Source organism: Rhincodon typus, chromosome 23, assembly GCF_021869965.1.
Source record: "Rhincodon typus isolate 14 chromosome 23, sRhiTyp1.1, whole genome shotgun sequence".
NCBI classification, from domain to species: domain Eukaryota; kingdom Metazoa; phylum Chordata; class Chondrichthyes; order Orectolobiformes; family Rhincodontidae; genus Rhincodon; species Rhincodon typus.
Window position 1 is genome coordinate 12,651,485 of NC_063354.1, and position 17,136 is coordinate 12,668,620.

The window sequence follows — 17,136 nt, forward strand, 5'->3', positions numbered from 1 at the left end:
AATAGGCATGATTTATGGAGTTATATTAAAAGTTGTTAACACATTTGAATTCTGATATATCAGTCCCCCCTTTGATTCTACTGAGACCTCTCGAAGAGAATCACCTAATAACATTAAAGGTACCACTGGGGCTCTTAGATATTGAACGAGACTGCAGAGGTATAGATAGCAGCTTGGGAATCAGCCATAGTAGTTATTCAGTCTCTGCTTCTTCTACTTAGCAAGATGTCCATTTGACAAGTGAGGCGTGAATCCAGGCTTTCTTTCCCTGAACCTTGACAGCTGACTGGGTGATTAGTTGTACTTGGCATGGTCCCTCTCACTTCATATCCAATGGTTCCTGTGGACCTTCTTCACGAGTACCCACTCGCCTGGTATGATGTCATGCCCTCCCTCTGGCGGGTCCGTCCAGGAAGCCGATACCTGTGAGGAAGCAGAACTTACAGTATCGGTTAGTGCCTGACAGTAGGACATTAGGGCATCGCTCATGAGATGACAATCAGCCTTTCGCAGGTCTGTTGTCCCGGGTAAGGGCATTGGCCTGCCTGTCACTATTTCGAACAGGCTCAGGCCTTTTGTTTTGTTGGGAGTAGCCCTGACACTACACAGGACTATTGGTAATGCCTGTGGCCAGGGCATCCCTTCCTGGTGGTACTCAGCCAGCCTTTGTTTCAGGGTCTGGTTCATCCTTTCCACCTGCCATGATGATTGAGGATGATAGGGGCAGTGAAAATTCCAGTCAATTCTTAATAATCTGCAGAACTCCGGGCACACTGTTCCTGTGAAATGGGTCCCCTGGTCTGAGTTGATGCTGTGGGGTAGTCCCCACCGGGGTATGTAGTCCCTACACAGTACCTTGGCTGTGTGGGTGGCTGTGGCCTTTCTTGCGGGTGCAGCTTCTACCCATCTGGAGAACCTATGCATAATGACCAGGACATCCCAATATCCTTGACAGCGTGGCAGCGAGAAATAGTCACCCTGTAACGGCCCTGGGGGGCTGCTGGTGCTCTCAGTTGGGGCACTTGCACTCTGGTCCCCGGGTTGTTCTTGAGGCAAGTGAGATAGCGGTCTACTATGGTCTAAGCATATCTTTTAAAGCCTCGTCCCCACCAGCTGCACTGGAATTGGGCTGCCATTTGTTCCGGTCCCAAATGTCCCCAGGAGTGAAGTTGTTGTGCCAGATATGGCATCAGGGCAATGGGTGCAATTGGGCGATTAGACTCTCGGTGCCTCCAAATTCCGTTTTCACATAACTTGAGTCCATTCTCAATCCAGTCCCATTTTTCCTTTCGGGCACACTCACTCTGCATGGTTTGCAGATCTTGATTTGTTGTCCAAGTCTTGACCCGTCAGACGTGCGCCTCAGGCTCTTGGCAGGAGTGATTGGAGGCAGCTTTTTTAGCCACCTGACCTGCCAGGACATTACTCTGGGCTTCCACGGCGCTGTGTGTTTTAACCAGGATTCCCCTTTCCTCTAGTCTTTGAATTATTGGGAGCGTTCCTGTAATTGACGTCGGGCTGATGGGATACTGTTTGGTGCAAGGTGGGGGTATCCCTGTAAAGGTTGTAGGTCCCATTTTGAGCAACCGGCAATCATCTTTGTCTTTCGCCCAGATGGGGTGGTCCTTTAATTCTTCCCTCTGCAGGAATGGAGCAGGTATATTTCCATTAACCGGTCTAGGCTTTCCCAGGTTTTCATCTGCCCTTTCTTTGGATGAGGCATTTCTTTAGACCACCTGTCAATGTTCTCAGGGGTCGCAGGCACATGTACAATGTGGTTTTCGGTCTGCCTCACCGGAACATCTCCCCCCCTGCCGTCCTCTCATCTTTGCCTTTCTCAATTTTTACTTTTTTGGTTTTAAGGGGCCGTAAAAAGGGTGTTAGGGGTGTATAGTCTTCGTCACTGTCGCTGCCCGAGGATTCCTCAGTTTTAAGAGCTATAGCTTTGTTTCGTTCAATCACTTCCTGGATTCACGGGTGGTTGGTTTTGGAGCCAGGGGAGAAACTGACATAACTGTCAGTTCATCTTTCAGTTTCCTGTTCTCCTGTACAAGCTCCTGGTTTTTAACTTCGGTCTCCTCTCATTTGGATCTCTCCTTCTTAGTTGCTCGTGCAAGGCTTTTACCTGTTCTTTGAATTTATTTATTTCTCGGTCATGAGCTGACCGGGTCATGATTTCATTTCTTTGGCAGAGTTGTGCCATCAGTGTGAGGGACCATTTAACTCTGTCTTTGTTCTTCTGTTGGCTGGTTTTTCCCCAGACCCATTTCATGTCCTCCAGGGACCACTGTCCTTTTGAAACATTATATTTCCGCTGTATTCTGGTTAGAGTCTCCTCTAACGAAAATTGTACTTCAAAGTACTGGAATAGCTGCCGCAGCATTTTGTCCTCTGTTATGTCGGCGGGGGGCAAGCCCGCCTTTGGAGGTTGTAGACAGCTTACTGGGTTCACACATGACTACCCGAAATCACGCGCCGTAGACAATTTCTTGCCATGGACACCTTGTCCTAGACCTGTTTCGGCCGAGTTTGAGCCTTCTAGCTCTAGGTGCGGGGGATCTGAAATGATAGCTCACTCACGAGATGCTTTCAGGGACTAGATCACGACAGAGAAGGGTGCTGTTTATCTCCTGCTAGTGACCGTGACCGGTCAGGTTTGACAGTGTCCCCAGCATCCTGCCGACTACGCCAAGTTGTGAGATCACGTTCAAAGAACCAGACGATTAGGATCAGTGAGTGGCGAAAATAGCCTCTTTATTGCACATTCACAGCAGCATGGTGTAAGGCGAAATAGAATCCCCAAAATCATAGCTCAAAAGCAGCCATTTTATACAGAATTCAAGCATACATTAACATTCTAACACTTGAGTGTTAAGCAGTAGATATTGTACAAACACTGTTTTGCAGGAAATCAGAGATGGTTTAAACATGTGCTAAATGTTATCAGTTATTGTTGAGTGTTAATGGTTATCTTAATGAGATTAGAATGTCTGTCTGGTTTGTTTTTGCATAATTCAAACGGTGTTAGTCATGTCTAGTTAGTTTCATGGTTGCATCCATCTGTGGGTTCTATTTACTATCATTCATTCATTCGGTTTCGTGGTCACACCTGTTGTAGTAATGCTGTCAATTTCATTTATTCATTCATTCAAGCTCGCGTGGGTCTGGACATAGCGCCGTTAGTTTTATTAGTAGGTTAAAGATTGCTTACATACACTGCATAGCGTTTGTTAGTTTTATTAGTGGGGTAACATTTTATATACATGTTGAATAAAAACTTGGGACAAGTACCTGGTTACATAATATACAGGAAAAATCTGCAGGGCTATCCAATTAACACCTTTGACTGATACTTGGAGTTACTCTAGCTGGAGGGAGAAGATAAATGACTTGGTAATAGCAGCTAATCAGTTGGATTTTAATATCAAATAACACTGTTTTTGGTGTGGGGGTGCAAAAAGGTTCCATCCTGTAGTGTCTGCGCAGTTTTGTTAGCCATCATGCCTGACTGCACCTTTGAGTGGAATGTCGGTCTTGTTTAAATGGGGTTGTTTACATAGCACATTATGCATGAGTGCACTTTCAAGTGGGGTGTAACTGCAAATTGACGTGATTGTAGTCTGATACGGTAGCGAGCCCCTGAATTAGTTTGAATGGCGGCTGCTAGTACATGGAAATCTGCAGTTAATATTATAACCACGAATTAGAGGGTTAATGGATTAATAGACGTGATTTATGGAGTTATATTAAAAGTTGTTAACACATTTGAATTCTGATATATCAAAGTGGATGGGGGGTGCAAGGCTGATGATCACATGATGAATACTTCTGTGTTACCTCCACTCAGAGTTTGCAACCCTAACTTGCTCAGCCCAACACAGAATCCCAGTTATTGTGAAATGAACTGGCAAACCCTTACAGGAACAAAAACAGAAATTGTTGGAGAAACTCAGAACGACTGGCAGGATCTGTGGAGAGAGAAACAGAGTTAGCATTTTGAGTCTCGCGACTCTTTTAAGAAGAAGTTCTTCATAAGTCTGACAAAGGGTCTCAACATGTTAACTCTGTTTCTCTCTCCACAGATGCTGTCAGACCTGCTGGCTTTCTCCAGCATTTTCCGTTTCTGTTTCAGATCATCAACATCCACAGATCGTTGTTTTTACTTTAACAGGACTTCAACTTGAAAAATTTATTCTTTTGTTTTATTTCACCAGCAACAGCATTAGCTCAATTTTAGATTCCATCAAAGAAGTACTATATATCACATCATGTAAATTACGCATTCTGTGACTGGGGAGGTGATGGGCTCAGGATATTATCTCTAAACTATTAATCCAGGGACCCTGGTAATGTTCTTGGGACCCAGGTTCAAATCCTGCCTTAGCAGATGGTGAAATTTGAATTCAATATGAAAAAATCGGGAATTATGAGTCTAATGATAACCATAAAGCCATTGCCAATTGTTGGAAAAGCCTATCTGGTTCATTAATGTCCTTTAGGGTAGGAAACTGCGGCCTTACCTGGACTGGCCTAGACATAACTCCATAGCAATGTGATTGACAACTAACTGCCCTCTGGGCAATTAGGGATGGACAATCAATGCTGGTTTGGTCAGTGGCAACCACATCCCGCCCATAAATTTTAAAGAATGTTAAAAGCATGTTTTGTGGAATAATGAAAGATGCAATAATACATAACATACAAAATGCATCGATGATGATGAATATTCTCCTTGTGTCATGCAGAGTTTTAAATGACACATGCAGTTCCAGAAATCCACCCTCTTCCCCTGTGAAACGAGTTTCTATTTTTATGAGTCTTACTTTTCAGCTGAGTCACTCATGCCCACAGCCACAGTGAGTGTGTAAATTGTGAATTGTTTGAAGAAGATGTAGAGGGAATGACTGGGAGGAAAGGGTGAAGACATGAAGGAATGTCATTCAATAGCTGTCAGACTGAACAGTTGATAAAAGAGAATGCCTAGAGACATTGAAGCTGTCTGTCTGTGTTCTCAAGTAGACAACCCAGGCAACATCGAGGCTTGAGTTAAAAAGTGGCAAGTAACATTCATGCTAAACAAGTGGGAGGCAAACATCATCTCCAACAAGACAGAATTCAATAATCGATCTCTGAATACACCACTTTAAAGATCGTGGGGAGATCCGAAACTGAAGTGGACTAGTCACCTAAATACTGTGGCTGCAAGATTAGGGCAGAGGTTGGGGTATTCTGCAGCAAGTAATTCAATTTCTAGCGCACCAAAGCCTCTTCACCATCTACAAGGTACAAGTCAGGGCTTGTCTAGATGAGTGCAGCTCCAAAACCACTCAATAATCAACACCATCAGCACAGAGGGATAACAGTGTGTACCATCCAAGGCTCTTTCAACTGCACCTTCCAAAGCTGTGACCTCTACCAGCGAGAAGCACAGCAGATGCATGTGAACAATCATGTGCAAGTTCCCTGCAAAGTCACAGACTATCCTGGAACTATATCACCACTTTTTTTACGGTCACCTGGATCAAAATCCTAGAGCACTGTGCCTAACAGCACTGTGCAAATACTTACACCACATGGACTGGTTGGAGGAGGCTACTTAAGATTACCTTCTCCAGGGCAATTAGCATTGGCTAATCAACAACATCCATGTCTCATGAATGAACATTAAAAGAAACATTTACGATTCCTCAGGGACTTGACCGGGTAAATGCTGAAAGGAATTTTCCCATCATGGGAAGAGTCTAGGACCAGAGACCATAGCTTTAGAATTAAGGGGTGCCAATTTATGACTGTGATGAAGAGGAATTTCTTCTCTCAGATGATTGTGAGTCTTTGGAACTCCTTGCCACAGAAAGCTGTGGGGGTAGCATCATTGTGTATATTTAAGGGTGAGATAGATAGATTTTTGATAGGTAAGGCAATCAAGGGTTATGGGTAAAATGCAGGAAAGTGAACATAAGGATAATTATATCAGTCATGATCCTATTGAGTGGTGAAGCCACATGGCCTACTCCTGTTCCTATTTCTTAGCATCTCATTGAAATCTCAGGGCTTTCCATAGGACACCTCATAAAAGGATGTGGTCACTCTTTCTAGTAAATGCCAGTTTCAACCATCATGAGCTGCTTCAAATCCCTCCTTACTGGGTATTTTAATAGATCATTTCTGCTGCATTTACTGTGATGTCATCACCAAATACATCATCATCCCAGCCTGCCCAAACTAGCTTCCAAAGGGACCTTTCCGAACAACAGCACCTGCATCAACTCCTCAATGATTCTCAACTAATCCCTCCAATTCCTATGACACCTCTCTATGCAAAAGTAGAAGTTGCAAGGCTGTTCTTTTATCTTCTCCCTTCTCACTGTCTAAGCCTCCCAACACTCTTTCCAAGTGAACCAGGGATTTACTATTATTTATTTCAATTTATCAGAGAGATATCACGCGTCTAAAGTGCTATCTAATTGCACTTTTTCATTTTAGCGTGGTTTGTAGACTATTGAACTTGTCCTCCATTTTCATTTTTGTAGAGTTACTGAGTGTGTGTCAAGAACTTTGTTGGAACTGCACATGCTCAGTTTGCTGCTTTACCCACTTTCTGCGACTTCACCTGCCTTCTCACCCAATGCCCTCATTCTTTCTTCTGACCTTTCCAATTCCTCTCACTTTCCTTTCTCAACCTCCTTCCTCCCTTCAAATTCTGTCTGCTGAGTCTCTCACTCTTTCCTGTTTTTATGGCCCAACACTCTTACCCCTTCTGTTTGCCACTTCTCTCTCCTGATACCCCTTGTGCCCTTTTCTACTGTCCACTCCTAGCCTTCTCATTGGTCCCCCTCGCCACCTCTCTTTCCATCTCATCCACTGCCTTTCTCCTACTACCTCGCACATAGCATTGACTCAGAAGAGGAATAGCAAGAGTGGATCAGGAGAGGGTTCAGTAGGCAAGATGGGGCAGTGACTGAAAAGGAGTAAAGAAAGATCGGAAAAATGGGAAGGTAGGGAAGCAACAAACAGGCAAGCGGGAGGTGGGTAGTGCTGAGCAGGGGTAAGCATAAAGAGCAGTAAGCACTGTGGTAACAGTAGTAGTTGGTTGTAAGATTAGAAAGTGCAAAGAGGATTTTGGAACCTGTTTGGTTCAAGGCGGCCAATAGGTTTGTAAAAATTGCAAGACTGTAAACCCCTATTAATACGTGGCTCTTTATGGGCAAGTAATTTCTGTTTAGCACATTCCACTTCACATGCCATTTCCCACAAACACACTAGCACTGCTAAGTGAGGAATAGTTGTCCTATGTTCATTACTTACAACAGAACCTCCACTAAACAGGGGAGATTAAACATTGGCTCAGCTACCACTTTGGAGAACTCATCCATTCAGTCCACAAGTTGCCCCTGAGCTCCCTTTGCTGATCATGTTATTTCTCCACTTGGGTCCCACTCTGACCTTATACCCTTGCCCTACCACAGTGTTCCAATGAAGCGCAAAGCAAACTCAAGGAGCCCCACATCGTCATTTGATTGGGCACTTGACAACCTTCTTGCGCTCAGGGCCGAGTTCAATCATTTTAGAAACCAGAACCAGGTCTTATGAGGAAAGGTTGAAAGAGCTAGGGCTTTTCTCTTTAGAACGACGAAGGATGAGAGGTGACTTCATAGAGGTGTACAAAGTGATCAGAGGTATAGGTAGAGTGGACAGCCAGAGTCTTTTTCCTAGGGTGGAAGTAGCTATTACGAGGGGGCATAGTTTTAAAGTGAGTGGAGGTAGATATAGGGGAGACGTCAGAGGTAGGCTCTTTACTCAGAGAGTAGTAGGGGCGTGGAATGCATTGCCGGAGAGGGTAATGGAGTCGGCCTCATTAGGGGCCTTTAAGCGGCTATTAGATAGGCATAAGAATGATAATATAAGGTAGGGGTGGAGGTTAGATAGGATTAGGGTAAAAGTCTGGCACAACATTGTGGGCCGAAGGGCCTGTACTGTGCTGTACTGTTCTATGTTCTTAACCTCAGAGTGCATTTTATTTGATGCTACGTTGCTTTTTATCTTTCTTATTTCCCTTACTGTGCATTCAAGATGGCAGCTATTCTGCAATTCCCACCTCCTCCAGTCATTTACCTTACTCCTTCTTTTGATCTGCAACAGGAAATGATTTGTCACTCAATATTCCTAGTTGTCCAGCCTATCAGCGACGTTCTTTCTCTTTCCCCTTTTTCCCTATACGCTATACCAATTTTAAAATTTGGATATCCAACTCAGTTTACAACTTATGAGCAAATCTTGGAATTATTCATCATTTTAACCATAGAATGCATATGTCAAATGTTGATTAGCTTCCTGCCAGGAATGTGTTGAATTTTTTTGGAGGTTGATTGGAGATTTTCTGCTTTGTAGGAAGTTTTCATTGGCTGAGCAGTTTGAATCATTATGAAGAGGAAATGCACCACAGGAAGAATGAAGGGATTAATTAGAAATAAACATTCCAAATGAATCAAAAAAATCTGTTGCTCAGGTTTTCGTTGCGACAGAGACTGTAACGTTATTTAAAAGGCAATTGGAAGAGTGTTTGAAAAAGAGGAATATTGAAGAATAGGATCAAGAGCTCAGAAATGGTTTCAGGGCAGACAATCTCAATTAAATAACGAACACCTAAATAGCTTCCTTCTGACCCCTAAATGCCTATGATTCATCTCTTCACCAATGTAATTCTGTATCCAGTTCATCTCATGATATAATCATAACTGATAATGTTTAATGAGCAAAGAAATGGCGGAGGAACAGGATAGGGACTTTGCATCAGTTTTCGCAGTGGAAAACACCAGCAGCATACCAGAACTTCAAGAGCAGCAGGGGACAGAGTGAGTGTAGTGGCTATCAATAAAGAGGAGATGCTGGGGAAGCTAAAAGCTCTGAAGGTTAATAAATCAACCGGACCAGATGGACCAAATCCCGAAGCTCCAAAGGAGATAGCTGAGGACAGGCATTGGTTGTAATCTTTCAGGAATCAATGGAGTCACGGAGGGTCTTAAAGGACTGGAAAATGGCTAATGTAACATTCCTGTTTAAGAAGGAAAGGAGGCAGAAGACAGGAAACTATGGGACCAGTTGGCCTGAACTCGGTCATTGGCAAGATATTGGAGTGCATTATTAAGGATGAAATTGCAGAGCACTTGGAAATGCATGGTAAAATAGGCCTGGGTCAAGATGGCTTTGTCAAGGGGAGGTCATGCCTGATAAATCTCTTAGAATCCTTTGAGAAGGCAATGAGCAAATTAGAAAACAAACATCCAGTGGACACAATCTGTTTGGATTTCTAAAAGCATTTGACTAGGTGCTACACAGGAGGCTGCTAAATAAAATGAGAGCCCATAATGTTAGGGCAAGGTACTGGCATGGATAGAGGATTGGCTGACTGGCAGAAGGTAGTGAATGAGGATAAAGGGGTCTTTTTCAGGATGGCAGCCAGTGATTGGTGGAGCTCTGCAGAGTTCAGTGTTGGAGCACAACTATTCCCATCATACATTAGCAATCTGGATGAAGGAACTGAGGGTGTTGTTGCTAAGTTTGCAGATGACACAAAGATTGGTGGAGGGACAGATAGTGTTAAGGAAGCAGGAAGGCTGAAGAAGGCCTTGGACAGGGTAGGAGAGTGGGCAAAGAAGTGGCAGATGGAATACAATGTGTGGAAGGTTATGTACTTTGGTAGGAAGATTAGAAGTGTAGGCTGTTTTCTTATGAGGAAAGACTTCAGAAATCTGAAGCACAAAGGGACTTGGGAGTCCTGATTCAGGATTCTCTTAAGGTTAACATGCAGGTTCATTTGGCCAATTGGCAAGCATATGCAATTAGCATTCATTTCAAGAGGGCCAGAGTACAGGAGCAGAGATATTCTGCTGAGGCTGTAAAAGGCTCTGGTCAAACTGCATTTGGAATATTGTAGGCAGTTTTGGACCCCATATGTAAGGTGCTGGTGTTGCATGGGGTGAAGAGGAAGTTTAAAAGAATGATGCCAGGCATGATGGGCTTGTCATATGAGGAGCAATTGAGGACTCTGGGTTGGTTCTTAATGGAGTTTGGAAGGATGGGGGGTGGATCTCATTGAAAATTATGAAATACTGAGAGGCCTGCATAGAGTGGACATGGAGAAGATATTTTCACTATTAGGAGAGACCAGGACCCGAGGGCACAGCCTCAAAGTGAAAGGACGACCTTTAGAACTGAAATGAGGAGGAATGTTTCAGCCTGAGGGTAGTTAACCTGTGGAACACATTGCTGCAGAGGGCTGTAGAGGCCAATTCATTGAGTGTATTTAAGACAGAGATAGTACGGGGATCAAAGGTTACAGGAAAAGCCAGGAGAATGGGTTGAGAAACATATCAGCCATAACTGAATGGCAGAGCAGACACGCTGAAAGGCCTGGAGTCAGAGAATCATCGAAATGTACAGCATGGAAACAGACCCTTCAGTCCAACTCGTCCATACTGACCAGATATCTTAATTGATCTAGACCCATTTGCCTGCATTTGACCTTATCCCTCGAAACCCTTCCTATTCATGTACCCATCCAGATGCCTTTTAAATGTTCTTATTTACCAGTCTCCATCAAGTTCTCTGGCAAATTATCCTACACAAGCACCACCATCTGCATGAAAAAGTTGCCCCTTAGGTCCTTTTTAAATCTTTCTCCTCTCACTTTAAACCTATGCCCTCTAGTTTAGGACTACCCTACCCTGGGAAAAAGACCTTAGCTATTCACCCTATTCTTACCCTTCATGATTTTATAAATCTCTATAAGGTAACTCCTCAGCCTCTGGCACTCCAGGGAAAATAGTCCCAGCCTATTCACCTTCTCCCTGTAGCTCAAACCCTCCTAACATGGCAACATCCTTGTAAATCTTTTGTGCACCCTTTCAAGTTTAACAACATTTTTTCTATAGCAGGGAGACCAGAATTGAATGCAGTATTCCAAAAGTGGTCTAACCAATGTCCTGAACAGCCACAACATGACATCCCGACTCTACAGCTCAACATACTGACCAATAAGGGAAAGTGTACCAAATGTCTTCTTCACCACCCTGCCTACCTGCAATTCCACCTTCAAGAAAATATGAACTTGTACCCCAAGGTCTCTTTGCTGGGCAGCACTGCCCAGGTTCCTACCATTAAGTGTATAAGTCCTGCCCTGATTTGCCTTTCCAAAATGCAACACCTCACACTTGTCTAAATTAAACTCCATCTGCCACTCTTTTGCCCATTGGCCCAAGGGATCAAGGTCCCGTTGTACTCTGAGGTAACATTGTTTGTTGTCCACTACATTACTAATCTTGGTGTCATCTGTAGACTTACTAACCATTCCTCCTATATTCACATCCAAATCATTTATACAAATGACAGAAAGCAGTGGACCCAACACTGATCCTTACAGCGCAGGCTTCCAGACCGAAAAACAACCCTCCACCACCACCCGCTGTCTCCTACCTTCAAGTCACTTTTGTATCCAAATGGTTAGCACTCCCTGGATTCCACGTGATCTAACATTGTTAATCAATCTACCGTGTGGAACCTTGTCGAATGCCTTGCTGAAGTCCATATAGACAACGCCCATCGTTCTGCCCTCATCAATCCTCTTCATCACTTATTCAAAAAATTCTATCAAGTTTATGTGACATGATTTCCCATGCACAAAGCCATGTTGACTATCCCTAATCAGTCTTTGCTTTTCCAAATACATGTAAATCCTGTCCCTCAGAATCCCCTGTAACAACTTACCCACCAGTGAAGTTAGGGTTACCGGTCTACAGTTCCTTAGCTTTACCTCATCACCTTTCTTAAATAATGGCACCACATTAGCTGCCCTCCAGTCTTCTGGCACCTCACCCATGGCTATTGATGAGACAAATATCTCAGTAAGGGGCCCAGTAACCACTTCAGTAGCTTCGCACAAAATTTTAGGGTCAACCTGATCAGGTACCAGGGATTTATCCACGTTTATGCGTTTTAAGACATCTAGTACCTCCTCCTCTTTATTCTTGGACACTTTCGAGGTATCACTATTTATTTCTCCGAGTTCTTTGGCTTCCCTATCCTTCTCCACAGTAAGTACTGATGCAAAATACTCATTTAGTATCACACCCAATTCCTGCAGTTCCACACATAGACGGCCTTATTGATCTTTAAGGGAGCCTATTCTCTTCCTAGTTACTCTATTGTCCTTAATGTATTTGTAGAATCTCTTTGGATTCACCTTAACCCTATTTGCCAAAGCTATCTCATGTCCCCTTTTTGCCCTCCCAATTTCCTGCTTGAGTATACTTCTACTGCCCTTGTATTCCTCAAGGATTCACTCAATCCCAGCTGTCTCCAGATACCATATGCCTCCTGCTTTTTCTTGACCAGAGCCTCAATTTCTCTAGTCATCTAGCATTCCCCACACCTACCTGCTTTTCCCTTCTCACTAACAAGAACATATTGCCTCTGGACTCCTGCTGTCTCATTTTTGAAGGCCTCCCACTCTCCAACAATCAGTTTACCTGCAAATAGCCTCCCCCAATCAACTTTTGAAAGTTCTTGCCTAATACCGTCAAAATTGACCTTGCTGTAATTTCGAACTTTAACTTTTAGATCAGGTCTATCCTTTTATGTAGTGATTTTAAAACCAATAGAATTGTGATCACTGGCCCCAAAGTGCTCCTCCACTGACACCTTAGTCACTTGCCCTACCTTATTTCCCAACAGAAGGTCAAGTTTTGCTTCTTTTCTAGTAGGTACGTTTACATACTGAAAATGTTCTTATTGTACCCAGTTCTGCTCCTATATCTTATGGTCTAACGGTTATCTGGCTATCGCTGGCGATTATTCAGCATTTATCACAAGCAATAAACTAGTGACGATGAAATAGTTGTTTTACCTGTTTTGCTTTTGTTATCACAATTAACTTGTTGTCCATCAACGTTTACTGCATTCCACGTTAATACTTCCTTAATCACTATAATTAGTGTCTACTTCAATAACAAAAAGCATAGCAGATAAAAATTGAAAATCAATTGATTCTTCAAGACGGAGCCCTACTTGAATTTCTTTAATATTTATTCTTGAGAACACCACTCTGTTGATATTGCTACCTAGATTGGCATTTATCATCCATGTCTACCTACCCTGGAGAAGGTAGTCCAGAGCTGATTTCCTGAACTGCTGCAATTCACTGGGTGTAGATCCACCCACAATGCTGTCAGGATGGGAGTTCCAGCAACACTGAAGGAATGAGGTTGCAGTTTCTAAGCCAGGATGGGGTGTGGCTTGAAGGAGAACTTGCAAGTGGTGGTGCACCCATGCATCTGCTGCCCTTGTCCTTTTAGATGGCAGAGGCATATGTTTGGAAGGTGCTGTCCAAAGAGCCTTGGTGAGTTAGTTGCTGCAGTACATTCCATCAGTGGTATACACTGCTGTCACTGTGCAATGGTGCTTGAAGTAACGGATGTTCCAGGTGGTAAATGGGGTTGCTTTGTTCTGGTTAGTGTTGCGTTTCTTGAGAGTTGTCAGAGTTTCACTCATCCTGCCAAGTGGAGAATATCCTATCTCACTTCTTACTTGTGCCTGGTAGGTGATGAACAGGGACTGGGGAGACAGGGAGTGAGTTACTTTATACAGAATTCCCAGCAACTTATGTGCTTTTGTAACCACAGTATTAATGTGGCTGATCCATTTCAGCTTCGGGTCACTGTTGATAATGAGGAAGTCAGTGATGGTAATGCCATTAATTGACAAAGGGTTATGCTTAGATTCTCTCTTATGGAGGCTGTTCATTATTTGACAGTTGTGTGGTACACATGTTATTTGCTCCATATCAGCCAGAAGTTGTTCAGGACTTTCTGAGTTTGGATTGAAATTTTGGCAGACCTTTTCTTCATTAAATTGTTCGTGATGATGGTAAAATTATTTGATGAAACTGAGAATACCAACACCTGAGTAATGGACCTTAAAACAAGCACAGGCGTATGAACAAAACATCTGTGACTCAGCTCTGAATCGAAAGATTTTGTGTTCAAATCCAACCTCAGTATTTGAGTCTAGGTTGACATTGCAATGCAGTACAGAGGGAGTATTGAACTGCTGGTAGTATCATCTTTCAGATGCTCATACAGACATAAAAAAATCTCTTTATTTTGTGCTGGAAGCGCCAGATATAAAGAACTTATCCAAAGTGTCCCGGACGATGTTTATCTCTCAATCAGCACCTCTAAACTAAACCATCTGGTCATTAACGCATTGCTGTTGTGGGAGTTTGCTGCATCCTATTTGGCTGCCACATTTTCCAAATTTCACCATTGACTACACTTCAAACGTGCTTCATTGGCTGTAAAGCACTTTGAGACATCCAGTGGTTATGCAAGGTGCTATATAAATGCAAGGTATATTCTCCCATTAATTTAGCAAATTATTTTTGTTCATTCATGGTATGTGGGCCTTACTAGCCAGGCCAGCATTTATTGCCCATCCTTAATTACCCCATAAGGCAGTTAAATGTCAACCATCGTGCTGTGGGTCTAGAGTCACATGTGGACAAGCAGATTTCCTTCCCTAAAAGGGATTAGTGAAGCAGATGGACTAGTTCCAACAACTGACAGCAGTTTCATGGCCATCATTAGACTCTTAATTCCAGACTTTTATTGGATTCAATTTCCACCATCTGCCAAACCAGATTTGAACCTATGTGCCCAAAACATTAGCTGGGTCTCTGGATTAATAGACCACTGATTGTAACCACAAGGCCATCATTTCCCCATATGATGAAGCCTTTTATTTACAAAGCTAAAATAGTCAAGACAGATGTCGTAGACCAATATGTTAACTCTTCACATCCTGTGGCATAACATCAAATCCATAATTTCTGAACAATGAACATTTGTACATGAATTGTACTTCAATAGAACTTTGCAACTACCTTCTGAAACTTTGTAATTCGATCAGCTCCATTTATGAAGTGGTGAAATCTCATGTCACTTCATCATAAATCAAAATTACAAAACAATTCTGGTATGTGAAAATTATGCAATAATCTGATCGTAAATACAATTGTGTGATCACTTGGGTCAATTACCTCATTTTCCATTTCAAAAGCCATAGTCCATGACAAATTAACCACAAAATAATGGGTGTTTTAGCCTAGAAATTCTAATGCATGGCATTGAATTCTTTCTGCATACGGGGGAAAGGGAGGCTGAAGGGTCCTCCATGACTTGTGTGATGGCCCTGCTTGTTCTGCATTGCAAATGTGTTCCACATTGTATTGATTCAGGATCCTTGTACTCATACTGTGTAAAATAGGCTCTAAGCCTATTGCCTGTGCAATTTGGGGTCTTAATGCTGTGCAAAGTATGCAGCATTTCTCATCATCTAGTGAGGTCATTTTCTCCTGATACTACCTTCTGAGTATTTCCAACAGATTCTGATTTATTTAAGCTCTCTTAATGATCTTCTACCATTGATATGGAATTCATCTGAGCTGACTGAATTTCAAAATTCAAAATATCAATTGATTAATTGTTCATCCAATTTTCTAACATTTGCACAGCGTAGCCCCAGAAGAACTATCGAGGGGCTCATTTAATTGCATTTGATGAAGCAAACCTCCAAATCACTGCTAGCACTGGCAAAGAACTGAATACGTGAGGAGCCTGACCCGAGGAGATGAGAACTGCCAGCAGAGAGAAGAGCCAAAGATTTTATTCCAGCATAACTAATGGTACCTGAGAGACTTTTTTAACATTATTATTCTTTTTATATTTGGATGCTGCTACACATTCATATATAGTCATCAACTGTTGTGTGAACTTACCTATATCTCTCAGGTACATCAACAGTTCGATTTTTATTTTGATAAAGCATTCCAGAATTTGAGCAATATTACTAAGGAAATGCAGCATGGAAATTCACATAATTCTTTCATCAGTGTCTTATTAAAAATTATAATGTGTATTTGAAATCTGTTCCAATCAAAGGCCATTTTTCACATCACTCTGACAACTATGAAAGGCACTTAAATTGTTTGCGTGTAACAGAGGAATCTAGAATCCTGCCAATTTATTGCCAAAAGGAAACCTGTTAAGCTTACAATTGACAGACATGCCTCCCACTTCTCTACACTTGGTTGATGGCAACAGTTTTACCTGTTGAGGAATGTTTTAATACTACCTTCCACACTTCAACTTTTGTATTAAAGTAACAAATTCTGTGAGCTGAACTTAGCCTTTAGGTCACTTATATCTGTGATTCATATTTCTTCCTTCAGTAAGTGTCAATATGCTGCATCTTAGTCTAGTAGAATAGAGATCATGTTTTTCTATAAGGTGAGCTTCCAATGACAGATATTATATCCTTGTCAAGATTCTTGGCAAGATTTTTATCCGTATAATGCCTTTCACAATCACAGGTAATAGCAAATCCCTTACACTAACAAAGTACTTTCAAAATGTTTTCCCTTTTGTAATGTAGGAAATGAGGCAGCAAGCTGTGCACAGCAAGATCCCACAAAGAAAAATGTGATCAAGACCGAATTTACTTGTTTTAGTGATGATGGTTGTGGAATGAAAGTTGGAATGTCCTTGATCTATTCTGGAATAGTGCTGCAGGACGCATTATGCCCACCTGAGAGGGCAGAAAATTGGCCTGGCTACCGGGCAGAAAACAGAGTAAAAATCTTCCTATAACAGTTGCATCTCTCTGTTCATCGTGTTTCTAGGTCCCAGACCTCAGGCAACAACTCCCCTTCCTTTCCACCTCTCCATTAAGAAGTGCTTAAGTGTTTGTTGAATTCTCCCCAAGCCACTGATATTACGAAATAAAATATAACATACAGAACAAAATACCCCTTTTATCTGAACTGAAAATCTTTGGCTCATTTTCTGGCAGGTACACTAATATGCATTCTGGGATCCAACAGATGTATTTATAGATATAGACTTTAGTGGCTTGATGTGACAAAGAACAAGAGCAATTCCAAAGTATTGCATTCCAAGTAGAGAGGATGAGATACTTTAAAATATCATGAACTCAACTTTCTGACTTATGCTCAATTGCAAACAGGGTTCTCTTCTGGGAGAATGAGTCTGTAAGATTGTTCCAAAAGTAATATGAGCAGGTCAT

At 42.3% G+C, this 17,136-nt stretch overlaps 1 long non-coding RNA gene across 1 annotated transcript; it reads left to right on the forward strand.

Annotated features, from left to right (window-relative positions):
• The first annotated feature begins 13,343 nt into the window (after nucleotides 1–13,343).
• Nucleotides 13,344–16,822, forward strand: LOC125485840. The gene is made up of 3 exons (XR_007264539.1): nucleotides 13,344–13,393; nucleotides 15,566–15,736; nucleotides 16,486–16,822. It is a non-coding gene; the product is annotated as an uncharacterized LOC125485840 (long non-coding RNA).
• Nucleotides 16,823–17,136: the final 314 nt, after the last annotated feature.